We start from the raw sequence: 16049 nt of genomic DNA, 5'->3' as shown, positions 1-16049 counted from the left end.
AAAACTAATTCAAATGTCCATGAATGCCTATGACACCCAGCAATACTTCTCCTGTTTTCCAGTGGTTTTATGTCACTGCACTCAGCCATTCAACGTCAAAAAAAGACCATTCTAACATATAGAATCCATATACAATTCCTTGTCTCTATAGATCTTCAGGAAATAGTAAAGATAATATGGCAAAGGAATGAGCTGCTTATTATATTTAATCCATAATTCTCAATTCAAATGACAAATAACAGAATGATCAGGAGGACAGAGAGAGACAACACTTGAACAAATAAATGAATATAGGAGACCAAATAATGGTGGCTACAACACAATCATACACTTGGGTAAAGTGTCATTTGGTGACACCTCACTAGAACCTTGATGTCTTTTACCAGCACAAAAATTGACCATCAAAATGAGTTCAAGCAGAAGGTGCTATACCCAGTATTGCTTCTGGAAGTGAGTAATTAGCTCACAATTTCTGTAGGAAATTTAGACCAGGGTATCACAGGGGCCTCAACCGCTGAGTTGAGTTTCTTTGCTTGGATCCCAGTTGAATGACTCAGGTTGCACTCTTGGAAGAAATCTCCACACATCAGGGTCAAAGTCCATGATGAAATGTATAAGTTGCTCAAACTGGTTAGGATTTCAAATAGATCATGCTGTGGCTTAACAATATTATAGGGTAAAAATTGAAAGACCATTCAATATGACCAAGGCTTGGAGGGAAACATTTTCAATAGACTAACTCTAATTGCAAATGACCAGATTTCATTGTAAAGACAATGTATACAAGAAAAAAAAAACACATCCTGGTTGACTGATGCAAGGGAAAACAAGAATGCAGTTTAATAAGAGTAAAGAATATGCAGTCAGCTAGGTCATTTTGACTCTCATTTTCTAGAAGAGAGTTGTGTGCTCTCTCACAAAACTTTTCAGGACAAGAGGTAGAAACCAGAGACAGATGCATGTGGGAAAAGATGGAGAAATATTTGCCCACATACTCAATGTACAGAGAAAATAGCTAAACCCATGCGGAATGACAAAGGGTGCAAATCCATCAGGAATGTAGATTGTTATCTAATGAGGTGCTTCTTATGGGTGAAGCAAATAAGACAGGGTAGTGAAGAAGGTATTTACACATGGTTGTCTTTATAACCATAACCAGTTGTAGAAAAATGATTAATAATTGAAATCAATAATTCTTTTGTATTTTGTTAACAAAGTTTTTCTATAGATTTTTGTGTTTTCTTTCATCAATTTCTTCATCATGCAATAAAATACCAATTAAGACAATACCAATGGTTTTCATATTCATTTCAAATTTGAGATACTGAAAGAATGTGCCGTAGAACACATTTCCATGGATTCTAAATATGTATCGTGTTTTAGATTGTAGAATTGATGATTATATCACATCAGTATATCTATGATATTGTAAAATATATATTGCATTTCTATTTGGATGTAGGATCATTCGATTTTATCAAGAAACAATTATAATCTGGTTATTATTTTCATTTACAAATTATTCACAACATAAGGATATATGATGTAATTTTAAGTTGACAAGAAATAGACTTTTGATGGCTATTTTTGGTTGCCTACTTGACTAAAGCTGGAATTATCTAAAACCATAAAATAATGGCCCTACCTCTGAGGTACTCCACTTTCATTAAAAAGTGAGAAGATCTACTTCTATTCTGAATACTTGAAATACAAAAACACTCCTTGAATCCAGGTATTTAATCCAGCAACAATGTTGGCAATTCCTCCTAAAGGAAGCCTATATAATGACATGGAAGTTGCTCTTATCCTGGTTGCTCTGTCTTGCTAGCAAGTCTATTTCATTACTGGCATTAAATCTTTTTTTTTAAATCGTTATTAACTTGAGTATTTCTTATTTAAATTTCGATTATTATTCCCATTCTCATTTTCAGAGCCAACATCCCCCTAACGCCTCACCCTCCCCTTCTATATGGTCTTCCCTTACCAAACCTTCCCCCATTATCACCCTCACCCCCAACAGTCATCTTCACTGGGGTTCAGGCTTAGCAGGACCAAGGGCTTCCCCTTCAACTGGTGCTCTTACTAGGATATTAATTGCTACCTATGAGGATGAAGCCCAAGGTCAGTCCATGTACAGTCTTTGGGTAGTGGCTTAGTCCCTGGAAGCTCTGGTTGCTTGTCATTGTTGTTCATATGACGTCTCGAACCCTTCAATCTCTTCTACATCTTTCTCCAATCCCTTCAAAAAGGGTCCCATTCTCAGTTCAGTGGTTTATTGCTGACATTTGCATATGAATTTGCTGAATTGTGGCTGTGTCTCTCAGGAGAGATCAGCATCCGGATCCTGTCTGGATGCACTTCTTTGCTTCATCTATCTTGTCTATTTGGGTGGCTGTATATATATGGGCCACATGTGGGTCAGGCTCTGAATGGGTGTTCCTTCTCGCTTTGATCTAAATTTTGCCTCCCTATTCCCTGCCAAGGGCATTCTTGTTCTCCTTTTAAAGAAGGAGTGAAGCATTCACATTTTGATCATCTCTCTTGAGTTTCATGTGTTCTGTCCATCTAGGGTAATTCAAGCATTTGGGCTAATAGCCACTTATCAATGAGTGCATACCATGTGTGTTTTTCTGTGATTGGGTTACCTCACTCAGGATGATATTTTCCAGTTCCATCCATTTGCCTACGAATTTCATAAAGTCATTGTTTTTGATATCTGAGTAGTATTCAATTGTGTAGATGTACCACATTTTCTGTATCCATTCCTCTGTTGAAGGGAATCTGGGTTCTTTCCTGCTTCTGCCTATTATAAAGAAGGCTGCTATGAACATAGTGGAGAACGTGTCTTTTTTATATGTTGTGGCATCTTTTTTGTATATGCCGAAAAGAGGTATAGCTGGATCCTCAGGTAGTTCAATGTCCGATTTTCTGAGGAAACTCCAGACTGATTTCCAGAATGGTTGTACCAATCTGCACTCCCACCAACAATGGAGGAGTGTTCCTCTTTTACCACATCCTCACCAACATCTTATATCACCCGAGTTTTCATCTTAGTCATTATGACAGGTGTTAGGTGGAATCTCAGGGTTGTTTTGATTTGCCTTTCCCCTATGACTAAAGATGTTGGACATTTCCTAGGTGTTTCTCAGCTATTCGGCATTCCTCAGCTATGAATTCTTTGTTTTGCGCTGAACCCCATTTTTCAATACGGTTATTGGTCTCATGCAGTCTAACTTCATGAGTTCTTTGTATATCTTGGATAAAAGCTCTCTATCTGTTGTAGAATCGGTAAAGATCTTTTCCCAATCTGTTGGTTGCCATTTGTCCGAACCCAGTGTCCTTTGCCTTACAGAAGCTTTGCAGTTTTATGAGGTCCTTTTTGTCAATTCTTGATCTTAGCACATAAGTCAATGGTTTTTTCATCAGGAAATTTTCTTCAGTGCTCATGTTTTCGAAATGCTTCCCCATTTTCTTCTCTTAGTTTGAGTGTATCTGGTTTGCTGTTGAGGTCCTTGATACAGTTGGACTAAAGGTTTCTACAAGGCAGTAAGAATGGATCAATTTGCCTTTTTATACATGCTGACCTCCAGTTGAACCAGCACCATATGCTGAAAACGCAATCTTATTTTCCATTGGATGGTTTTGGATACTTTCTCAAAAATTAAGTGACCATGGTGTATGGGTTCAGTTCTGGGTCTTCAGTTCTATTCCAACAGTTTATTTGGCTGCCTCTGTCTCAATGCCATACAGTTTTATCACTGTTGTTCTGGAATACTGCTTGAGTTCAGGGCTAGTGATTCCCAAGGAAGTCCTTTTATTGTTGATGATAGTTTTAATTGTTCTGTGTTTTTTTGTTATTCCAGATGAATTTATGAATTGTTCTGTCTAATACCATGAAGAAATGGATTGAAATTTTGATGGGGACTGGAATGAATCTGTAGATCTCTTTTGGTATAAAGGCCATTTTTACTATATTAATCCGGCCAGTCCATGAGCATGGGAGATCTTTCCATCTTCTGAAATCTCCTACAGATTCTTCAGAGACTTGATGTTCTGGTCATATGCTTATATTTTTTAATTGCTTGGATAAAGTCACCCTGAGATATTTTATATTATTTGTTGCTATTGTGAAGTTTCATATCCCTAGTTTCTTTCTCCGCTTGTTTAACTTATGTGCAGACTTATTATTATATCCGACAACTTTGCTGAAATCATTTATCAGGCTTTGCAATTCTTTGGTGGTACTTTTGAGGTAACTAAGTATAATATCTTATCAACTACAAACAGTGCTATTTTGACTTCTTCCTTTCCAATCTATATCCCTTTGACCTCCTTCAGTGTCTGCTTGCTCTGACTAAGATGTCTAGAACTATAATGAATAGTTTCTGAGAGAATGGGCAGCCTTGTCTAGGACCTGATGTCAGTGTGATTGCTTTAAGTTTCTGTCCACTTAGTTTAATGTTAGCTATGTATTTGTTTTATACGTTTAGGCATGGGCCTTAAGTTCATGTACTTTCCAGTACTTTTATTATGAAGGGGTGTTGAATTTTGTCAAATGTTTTATCAGCATATAATGAAAGTATCATTGGGTTTTTATCTTTGAGTGTGATTATATAATGGATTACATTGATTGTTTCCATATACAACACCATCCCTGCATGCCTGGGATAAAACCTACTTGATCATGATGGATGATTGTTTTGATATGTTCTTGGACTCGGTATTTTTGCAACGATATTCATAAGGGAAATTGGTCTAAAATTCTCTTTTTTGTTGGGTCTTTGTGTGTTTTAGGTATAGGAGAAATTGTGGCTTCATAAAAGCAATTAGGTAGTGCTCCATCTGTTTCAATATTGTGGAATAGTTTGCAGAGTACTAGTATGAAATTTTCTTTGAATTTTGGATAGATTTCTGCACTAAACCCATCTTATCCTGGACTGTTTTTGGTTCGGAGGCTTGTAATAACTGCTTGTATTTCTTTAGCAGTTATTGGTTGTTTAAACGGTTTTTCTGTTCCTGATTTAGCTTTGGTACCTGGCATTTGTCTAGAAAATTGTAATTTTTCTCCAAATTTACAAGTTTTGTTGAATATAGTGTTTTGTAAGACGATCTGATGACTTTTTTAATTTGCTCTGATTCTGCTGTTATGTCTCCCTTTTCATTTCTTATTTTGTTAATTTGGACACACACTGTGGGCCTTCAAGTTTTGTCTGGCTATGGGTTAATGTATTCTGTTGATTTTTTAAAAGAACCAGCTTTTGATTCTGTTCATTCTTTGTATGGTCCCCTTTTTTCTACTTGGTTGATTTCAGCTCCGAGTTTGATTATCTCCTGACTTCTACTCCTCCTGTACATATTTACTTCTTTTTCTTCTAGAGTTTTAGGTGTGCTGTCAAGTTCCTGATGTATGCTCTCTCCTGTCTTTATGCAGGCACTCAGAGATATTTTTCCTATTAGCACAGCTTTCATTTGTCCCAAAAGTTTGGGTATATTGTACGTTAATTTTCATGAAATTCTAAGAAGTCTTTAATTTCTTTCTTCATTTCTTCCTTGACCAAGTTATCATTGAGTAGAGCATTGTTCAACTTCCATGTATATGTGGGTGTCCTTTCCTAATTGTTATTGAAGAACAACCTTAGCTCATTGTGGTCGGATAGGATGAATTGGATTATTTCTATCTATCTGTATACTTTGAGACCTGGTTTTTGATTGATTATATGAACAATTTTGGAGAAAGTGACAAGAAGTGGTGAGAAGAAGCTATATCCTTTTGTTTTATGATATTCTATTTATGATAGTATGTTCTAAAATATCTGTTAAGTCCATTTCGTTTATAACTTCTGTTAGTCTGTCTATGTCTCTGTTTAATTTCTGTTTCTGTGATCTGTCCAGTGATGAGAATGGGGTATTGAAATCTCCTACTATTATTGTTTGCGGTGCAATACGTTCTTTGAGCTTTTATAAGGTTTCTCTTATGTATGTAAGGGTCCTTGTATTTGCGGCATTGATTTTTAGGATTTCGAGTTCATTTTGGTGCATTTTTCCTTTGATGAATATGTAGTGTACTTCCTTATGGATTTTTATGACTTTTGGTTGAAAGTCGATTTTATATGATATTAGATCTTTAGACCATTTGCTTGGAAAGTTGTTTTCCAGTCTTTTACTCTGAGTTAGTGTCTGTCATTATCTCTGGTGTGTTTCCTGTATTGCAAAACGATGGGTCCTCATTACATATTCAGTTTGTCAATGTGTGTTTTTTGGTGGGGAATTGAGTCCATTGAAGTTGACAGATATTAAGGAATAGTGATGACCACTTTCTCTTATTTTCATAATTGGACGTTAGTTTACGTTTGTGTGCTTCTGTTTATTTTGTTGTGAAAAGAATAATTTCTTGCTTTATCTATGATTTTACTTGCCTCCTTGTATTGGGGTTTGCCACTTAGAGTCCTTTGTATTACTGGATATGTAGAAAGACATTGTGTAAATTTGGTTTTGTCATGGAATATCTTGGTTTCTCCATCTATGTTAATTGACAGTTTTGCTGGATACAGTAGCCTTGGGTGGCGTTTGTGTTCTCTTAGTGTCTGTATCCCATCTGTCCAGTATCTTCTGGCGTTCAAAGTCTATGGTGAGAATTATGGTGTAATTCTGATAGGTTTGACATTATATGTTATTTAACCTTTCCCTTACTGCTTTTAATTTTTATTTGTTTTGTGCATTTGGTGATTTGACTATTATGTGATGGGAGGATTTCCTTTTCTGGTCCAATCTATTCGGAGTTATGTAGGCTTTGTGTATGTTTATGGACATCCCTTTCTTCAGATTAGGGAAGTTTTATTCTATAAATTTATTGAAGCTATTACTGTCCCTTGATGTTGGCAGTCTTCACTCTCTTCTATACCTGTTATTATTATGTTTGATCTTCTCATTGTGTCCTTGATTTCCTGTATGTTTTGGGCTAGGAGATTTTTCTGTTTTACATTATCTTTCACAGTTGTGTCAATGTTTTCTGAGGAACCTTCTGCTCCTTAGATTATGTCTTCCATATCTTTTATCCTGTTGGTGATGCTCACATTTATGACTCCTGGTCTCTTTCCTAGGTTTTCCATCTCCAGGGTTGTCTTCATTTGTGTTTTCTTTATTGTTTCTATTTCCATTTTTAAATACTGGATGGTTTTGTTCATTTCCTTTTCCTGTTTTGTTGTTTTTTCAGTAGTTCTTTAAGGTACCTTTTTGTTCCCTCTCTATGGGATTCTACGTGTTTACTTCTGTATTTTCTATTGCCCTGTATTTTCTTAAGGGAGTTATTTATGACCTTCTTAACATCCTCCATCGTCATGATAAAATGTGAACTTAAATCTAGATCTTTCTTTTATGGTGTGTTTAGATATCCAGTTTTTGCTTTGGTGGGAGATTTTGGGCTCTGATGAACCCAAGTAGTCTTGATTTATGTTGTTTAATTTCCTGTGATTCCCTCTAGCCATCAGGTTGCTGCTGAATTTAGCTTGTCTTGCTCTTTCTGACAGTGGCTTGACTGTCCTGTAGGCTCATGTGTCAGGACTCCTGTAGACCTGTTTTCCTGCTTTTTTGTTTTTTTCTTTTTTATTTTTACCCTTTTATGGGAACAGAGTATTCTGCTCTCATGTTTGCAGTTACTCCTCTCCACTGGCTTTAAGCTGTCCTTGTGGGCAGGAAGCCAAAGGAACTTCCCATATTTCTCCCAGGACCTTCTGTTTGGTGAGGTGGCATAGAAGGAACAAGGTGTTTTCCTCTTGAGTCAGGAACTTTGCAGAGTGTAGACTCCTCTGTTTTCCCAGGAGTGTCTGCTTTACTGAAGGTCTAGTTCCCTACCCTCAGGATTTGGGTGCAGGGAGTTGTTTGACCAGTTCCTTTCAGATCCAGGCACAGTCTGGCACATGATACTCCTGCAGTTTTACTCCTCCTATATTCCTCTGTCCAGAGGCACTGCTCTATTGTCTTGGGCCAGAGATGTGGGTAATGGAGGGCAGATGTGGCAGTCTCTGTGCCTTGTAGGCTCATTATTGCCCACACCCCTGGGTGATCAGCTCTCTCTACCACAGCATCTAGGAGCAGGGAGCTCTGGGTCAGGAGTACTGAAGCTCAGGAGCCAGCTAGAAACTGGAAGTGCCTTCTCCCAGAGGAGTTCTGCTTTTTTGTATCCTGAGTCCACAAATCAGGTCACTTAGAGCAGAAAATTTTGATTCACCTCTGGTCTGAGGCCTGAAGACGCTCCTCGGGCTGATTTTCAGCTCTCTATGAGAGCTACAACCAGAAATGTTCTGCCCCTACTGCTCCTAGGTCCCTATGCACAGGAGGCCGAGATGGAGCTAGGTGTTTTTTTTTTTTTTTTTTTTGTTTTTTTTTTTTGTTTTTTTTCTTAGTTAGGAAAGTGAACAGATTTCTCAGGGGTTTCTGCCCCTCTGATGGTCTATGTATTCCCCACCCCACACGAAATTTGGGTGTAGGATGCGGTTTGGACCAGTTCAGATCCAGGTGCAGTTTGGACTGCAGGGCTCCTGCAGCTTGACTACTCCTATATTCATGTGTCCAGAGGCATTCTGCAGTTTACTCTTGGGCTAGGGATGTGAGCACCGGTGGTCAGAAGTGGCAATCTCTCCTTCCCTGTGGTCTCAGTATTGCCCACTCTTCTGGGTGATCAGCTCTCTGTCCCACAGAGTTTCCAAAGCTGTTTCAAATGTTAATTCCCTATCCTACAGTTCTCCAGTCTTCCCAATTCTACTCAAAAGTGTGTTGGAGAAGACCTCTCTGGTCAAGGGGATGTAAAACAGGCCCCATCAGAGAAAGAGGGCTGCAAAAGTTCTTGTCTTAAAGGTAATCTCAGTGTTTTCTCATGTTCTACAAAAAAATTAAGTCATGTCCCCTCTCCATATGAGACTTTACTACCTCTGCCAGCTGTCAAAGCAGGGCAGAGAGTTATGTCCACTCACAAAGATAGTCAAAGATGTCCTCCATCTCCACCAAAGTCCCTCCTGCAATCTGCTTCGAGTATAATGAGTTTGAAACCTGATTCTGCTGACTAAAGGGAATTCAGAGCTTCCCTATTAAACCAAGAGGAGATTCAGAGTCCTCCAATATTAAAAATGGGCTTAATTCATCACTTATGGTCCAAGGGGTACAAAATACAGTCACAAATCCCCACGTGAACCTCATAAGACACGTACAAGACCAAGCAGAGACAAAACTTTCTGCATGTACACCATTAGATCAAGGACCATTGCCAGTTTCAGAAGGGGCTCTTGAGAGTTCCACACCCACTCAAGATGTGGAACAAAATTCTGAGTTCACTCAAGGGACTCTTCTGCCTTCTGCACATAAAAAATGTGATTTAGCACCCTCAACATATCACCCAGTACTTCTAATGTCCCTATAAAACAGGGATTTATTCACATATCCTCTACCACCGAAAAGGATCCTCCTGACTTGTCATAAGGGCCAAAAGAGTCAAGTTTATCACAAAACACAGTCAATGAACCATGCAGACTCCATATTTATACAATGTAGAGAGAAGATAAACCATTCCCTACCTCCTCAGTGGACTGGAGTCATTCTTTCCTGAAAGGAGAGGCTCCAAAATTTTCCACATATACATCAGAGATGCTAGAATTTCCCAAAGTTGACCAGTATTCCCTGAGTAATACTCTATCTTATAAAGAGACTGTGGGACAAGAAACATCTACAAAAGGAATTCTACCCACAGTCATATCTTTAGAAATGTCTTGTGGATGTGACACATGTACAAAAATGTTGTAGGACATATTCCATCTGAAGAGAAGGTTACGGATCCAACCTTTTATGAACGAGAGTGGGGAAACATGGTAAGCAAACACCAGTGTCTGTAGGATCCTCGACATCTGAAGAAATGGATTCCATTTGTGCAAAAGAATGCATACAACCTCCGCAAATTTCACAGTAGGCTATAGGAACTTCCTTATCTCCTCAAGATCAGCCATCTTCCCCAACTAAAGAAGATGTTTCACACTCTTCCAAATGTGCACAAAGGGTTGTCAGTCCTTCTTTATACCCACAAGAAGACTCAGAACATCTGCCAAATACCCAAAAGGCTCTGGATTTTACCTAATCTTCTGAAGGTTCCTTGGAACCTGTTTTGTCTATCAAGAAGCCTAGGGATCCTGACACTTCTATACAAAAGTCTGTTTCCTCTACTCCAGCAGAAGAAATTTTTCATGGAACTTCCTCAATTACACAACAATATCTAGAATAATCCTTATCTGCTGCATGAAGCTCTCAGACATCTCACATATGCCCATGATGCTTTAGGAGAAGTCACATCTTCAGAAATAGCTCTAATACCTAACCCCCATTCTGACATCACAGTCAGGATTTCTACACATATACACAGTACAATAAGACCTTCCTCATCTGAGAAGGATGTCTTAGGATCTACTGCATCTAAACTCCATGCTTTACAACTATCCCCATCTACCCAAGTAGATTTATTTCACATGTCCACTCTGAGGAGAAATAGTCGACTATCTCCCTCTACAAAGTGGACCACAGGCCTCCAGTTTCTAGAAACAAAGTGTTAAGATTTGATCCTACTGAAGGAGTCTTGAGAAATTTCTCCTCTAAGGAAGACAGTTTCAACTTTCTCCCTTCTGCTAAAAGGGATCTTGTGCCATCTTCTGTTCTCAAAGATACACCAAAAGCTACAACTACTCCTCAGTTTTGTCCCACACCTTCTCAATCTATCCAAAGGGCCTTGACATTTTCCAAAAATGATGAAGTAATTTTGGAAAGTTTCCAATCCTTACAAGAGTATGCTGAACATTCCATATTTTCCCAAGATGCTCTCGTATTTCCTCCTTCAACCAAAAAGGTATGTTCACTGTCTGCCCTAGAGTTTCAGGGAATTTCTTCACCACTCTCAAGGGCTCCAGAAAGTGTTCTCCATCCTCAAAGTAATTTGTCATTGTGGAAATTAGATTTCAAAAATACAAAAACTTTTTTATATATCCAACGGTCTGAGGGAAAGCCCACACTGAAAAAAAATCAATTAGACCTTGTGCCATAAACCGAAGTATATCAGAAAAATTCCATGTCTTCTAAAGCATCTAAAAAACAATCTGGTTCTAGCATTTTTTCCTGGGAAACATTTACCATCAGCCAAAAAATCTCTAGGAACATAAAAATCTAAAAAGGGGTAACTAGAAACTTTTCCATCTGCCCAAAGGTCTTTAGGATGTTCAGCAACTAATCCAAGAGCTCGGTTAACCTAGAGAACAAAAGAACTAAAGCCATCCTACCAGGGTGTTTTCCCAAGAAACACATATTTCTTCTTTTCTATTATATGAAGACAGAAGGCCATCTTCCTTCTCCCCATCTCTGATCTCTTCATCCTATTTGTCCTCCCTCCCAAATGGCTCTTTACTCTTAATTAGAGGCCAATTAGTAAACCATAGAAATATGGAAGGAATATCTGAGAGGCAGTGTCTGACATGACAACACTTGTGACATCACAGATGAAGCTAGGGCTCTCCACGATACCAGAGATTTTTCAGGCAGGGACTAATGATGAAGTCACTGAGAACTGCCATGGCCTACCTGCTGAACAGCTTTCCTTACATTGACCAGATTTGGAAGTGGCCTCTCCAGGAGTGTCTCCTGTGACACAGTAGAAACCTTTACATGCTACATCTCTCTAAAGCTAGAGACTACTCTCTGCTTCATTAGTGGTTACATGTTCTGAATGAAGAAAGTTAGTCAGGGGCTGGTCATGGTTAGAAATGATCCAGGAAAACGTAAGGAAGGAGATTCTTCTGTATATTAAATTTTTTCCCAAGTCCAATCCTGTGACAATAAGTTCAATTCCCTAGGTTTTCTCTGTTTCCCAGGTGCCAGTATTTTCCCTACAGACCTTTAATGAGTGAATATTGTGCTACATTTTCTGATTGTACATTAATTGACAGGGCACATTATATATATTCCTGCGTGTGTACTCAAAAATTTCATTTTTTCCAATTCCTTTTTTGCAATGAATTTAGCAACAAACATGGCCCAGCTATAGAGTGAATATAACAGTGTAAATATTGTGTACCTCTTTCAAATGATATACTCACAAATCCTTATTTTACCCAAAAATTACCAGACATTACTAAACATGGACTATAGAATGTGGTTCTGTAGTTCTATTAGATATCAGTTCTCTAGTATTTACCTTTCTGTGGTCCCAGAGCAATACTTGAAGGTTTTGGATGTTTTACCATGATTCTTTCTTCAGACATTATATATATTCCTGAATATGTACTCAAAAATTCTGTTTTCCAATTGATTTTTAGCAATAATTTTGTCAACAAAGGGGGCACAGCTATAGAGTGAATATAAAAGTGTAAATATTGTGTACCTTCTTCAAATCATAATCTTGCAAATTCTTATTTTATCCAAAAATTACAAGACATCATTAAAGCAAAGGACAGCATGGGCTATAGAATGTTTTTTGTAGTCCCAGTATACATCAGTTCTCTAATATCTACCTTCATGCGTTCCCAGGAAGAGACTTGAAAGATTTGGATGTTTTAGCATGATGCTTTCTTCAGGCCAAACAAGATTCAGGAGCATGTGCAGGATTAGGAATGGCTTGAGGTACAGTGAAACCTCAGCTTCATTAGATTCATAAGGACAGAAGAGAGTCTATTTGGCACTGCCACTTGTGGATTCTACTTTCTTGACCTTGTTTCCAAGAATCCAGATAAAATTCCATCTAACCTCATAGCTATACATATATATATATATATATATATATATATATATATATATATATATATGTGTGTGTGTGTGTGTGTGTGTGTGTGTATGTATATGTATATGTATATGTATATGTATAGATATAGATACAGATACAGATACAGATACAGATACAGATATATATATATATATATATATATATATATATATATATATATATATATCACCACCAAAACTAGATAAGATTGATGAAGCTTATAATTGCATGACTTGAAAAAACGGATATAGGTCTTTCCTGAGAGACACAGCTAGAGCATATCAAATACAGAAGTGAATGGTAGTGGCAAACCAGTGAACTCAAAACACATCTCTGGTTGGTAGATTTTGAGAAAGGATTACAAGAGCTGAAGGTGCTTTCAATCTGATAAGAAAATCAATGCCAACGAAACAGAGTTTTCTGGTACTATATGGATATTGAAAGATTGTACATGGATAGCCCTATGGCTCGAACTGCATATGTAGCAGAGAATGGTTTTGTTCGGCCCCAATGGAAGGAGATGCCCTTGGTCTAAATGAGGTTTTATTACCAATTCAAGGGAATGTCAAAATGCAGTAAGAGTGATTATACAAAAAGGGTAGGGGGACCGGTTAGGGATCTTATGGACAGGAAACAGGGTAAGGCAAAAATATTTGAAATGTAAATATGGACAAATCAAATTAATAAAGCAAAAAAAATGCTAAAAAATAAAAAAATAAATAAGTTAAAGATAAGGAAACTGCCATTTAAACACATATTGACTGAGAAATCTAAGGGGTCACGATCAGGAGTCAGAGAAATATTATTGGAAACACTGATATGATGAACTAGAAACATGTCTCACTCCCAAATACCAGTATCAGACACAAACTGCACTAAGGTTATCCAAATAATCGAGGAGTTTATTCTGAGATAAGGACATAATACTTGTCTTTCACTTCTTCCTTAGGACTTTTTTCATTTGGGCAAAAAAATAAAAGCCATGAGCTCTAAGGAAAAGGACAGCCCCCTTCCCAACAAATGGCTTTTGTTATAAAGATATTAATGATATAAACTCCCTGACTTACAGGAACCACTAGAAGCAGGGAAGTCCAGATTCTTCTGACCGAGTCTGAACACCTGATCCCATGTGTGGAAGGCTCAGACAAATTCTATCTCTTCAACTTACCTACTCAACTCCTACCAAATGCTCAGTGAAATTTTCCAGGGTCGACATATTTCTTCATTTTTTTTCTACCAAGATAGAAGGCCATCTTTGTTCTCCTCATCGCTGAGCTCTTCACCCTCTTTGTTCTCATTCCCAAATTGCTGTTTGCTCTGAACTAGAGGCCAATTAGTTAACCCTATAGGTATTGAAAGAATATCTGAGAGGTATTTGCAGACACAACAACACTTGTGACATCACAGGAGAAGGTAGGGCTCTCCAGGACACAAGTGATTTTTCAGGGAGGGCCTAATTATGATGTCACTGAGAATTGCCATGGCCTACTGCTGAGCAGCTTTCTTTACATTGCCAAGATGAGAGGGTGTCTTTTCCAGTAGTGTGTCGTTTGATACAGTGGAAATCTTTACATACTCCATCTCCATAAAGAAAGAGACCTCTCTTTGTATGATTAGTGGTTACATGCTCTGAATGGTGAAAGTTAGTTAGGGGCTTGGCATGGGTAGAAAAGAACTAGTAACTTGGAGTGGAGGAGAATCTTCTGGATAATAATTTTATTCACTGGACCATTCCTGTGAAATACAATTCAATTTCCTAGGTGTTTTCTGTCTCTCAAAGGGCAGTATTCTCCCAACAGACCTTTAATTGAAAGAATATTGTATTACTTTTTCTTACTGTACATTCCTTGATAGTGGACTTTACATATATTCCTTAATGCGTATTCAAAAATTCTGTTTTCCAATTCAATTTTTTGCAATGATTTTGGCTTCAAAGAAGGCCCAGCTTTAGAGTGAATATAAGTTTAAAATTGTGTATCTACTTCAAATGATAAACTCCCAAATCCTCATTTTATCCAAAATTTATCAGACATCAGTAAAGCAAAGGACAACATGGACTACAGAATATGGTTCTGTAGTCCCATTAGATATCAGTTCTCAAAAATGTATCTTCCTGTGTTCCCACGGCCAGACTTGAGGGTTTTGGATGTTCTACCATGATCTTTCTTCAGACCAAACATAAGATTCAGGAGGATGTACAGGGAGAGGAATGGCTTGAGGTCCAGTGAAACCTCAAGTTCAATAGGTTCATAAGAACAGGAGGTAGTCTATTTGGCATTGTCATTTGTGGATTCTACATTCTTGACAAAGTTATGCAGAATCCATGTTAACATTCCACTTACCCTTATAGTTGTAGGAGAAACCAAGAGTGTGTGTTTGTATATATATGCCACCAAAACTAGAGAAGATTGATGAAGCTAAGAAGTGCATTCTGCCAGGAACCAAATGTAGACATTTCCTGAAAGATATATCTAGAGCCGGTCAACTATATACAAGAATGCTAGTGGCAAACAGTGTACTGAAAACAGACCTCTTGTTGGAAGATTTTGAAAAAGGATTACAAGAGCTGAAGGTGCTTTCAACACCATGAAAACAACAATGCCAAAAAACTAGATCTTTCTGGTACTAGACCAATATTCAATGAATGTGCATTGACAGACCTATGGCTACAACTGCATATGTGGCTGAGGATGGCCTTGTTGTGCACCAATGGAAGGAGAAGCCCTTGGTCCTCCCTAGGATTCTCTCCTAGTTCAAGGGCATGCCAAGTGGACTTAAAGGGGATTAAAGAGTTAGGGGAAGGGAACGGGTAGGGAGCTAATGGGCAGGAAACTGGGAAAGGAAAAAAAAACATTTTAAATGTAAATATAGAAACATCCAGTTAAAAAAGCAATAAAATTTGCTAAAAAATAAAAAAAAATGGAAGAAATTGAAGAAAAGAGAACTGCCAGATAATCACATCTATTAACTCGGAAATCTAGAGGATCACTATCAGGGAAGGGTAGTAGAGTAATACTAGTGAAAGACTGAGATGGTGATGTCTCAACTAGAAGCACTTCTCTCTCCCAGATATCAGTGTCAGACACAAACTGCACTATAGGAATCCAAAGCATGGAGCACTTTATACCGAGCTTAGGACACAATGCTTATATTTCCATTATTCCTTAGGACATTTTCTTCTGGGCAAAAAGAACAAAAGCCATGAGTTTCAAGAAAACTACTGTTCCCTTCCCAACACTCAAATTTGGGATAAACAAGTTAATGTTAT

This window comes from Rattus norvegicus, chromosome Y (assembly GCF_021556685.1).
Source record: "Rattus norvegicus strain SHRSP/BbbUtx chromosome Y, alternate assembly SHRSP_T2T, whole genome shotgun sequence".
NCBI classification, from domain to species: domain Eukaryota; kingdom Metazoa; phylum Chordata; class Mammalia; order Rodentia; family Muridae; genus Rattus; species Rattus norvegicus.
The sequence above is the reverse complement of the archived record's forward strand: the minus strand, read 5'-3'. Positions refer to the sequence as shown.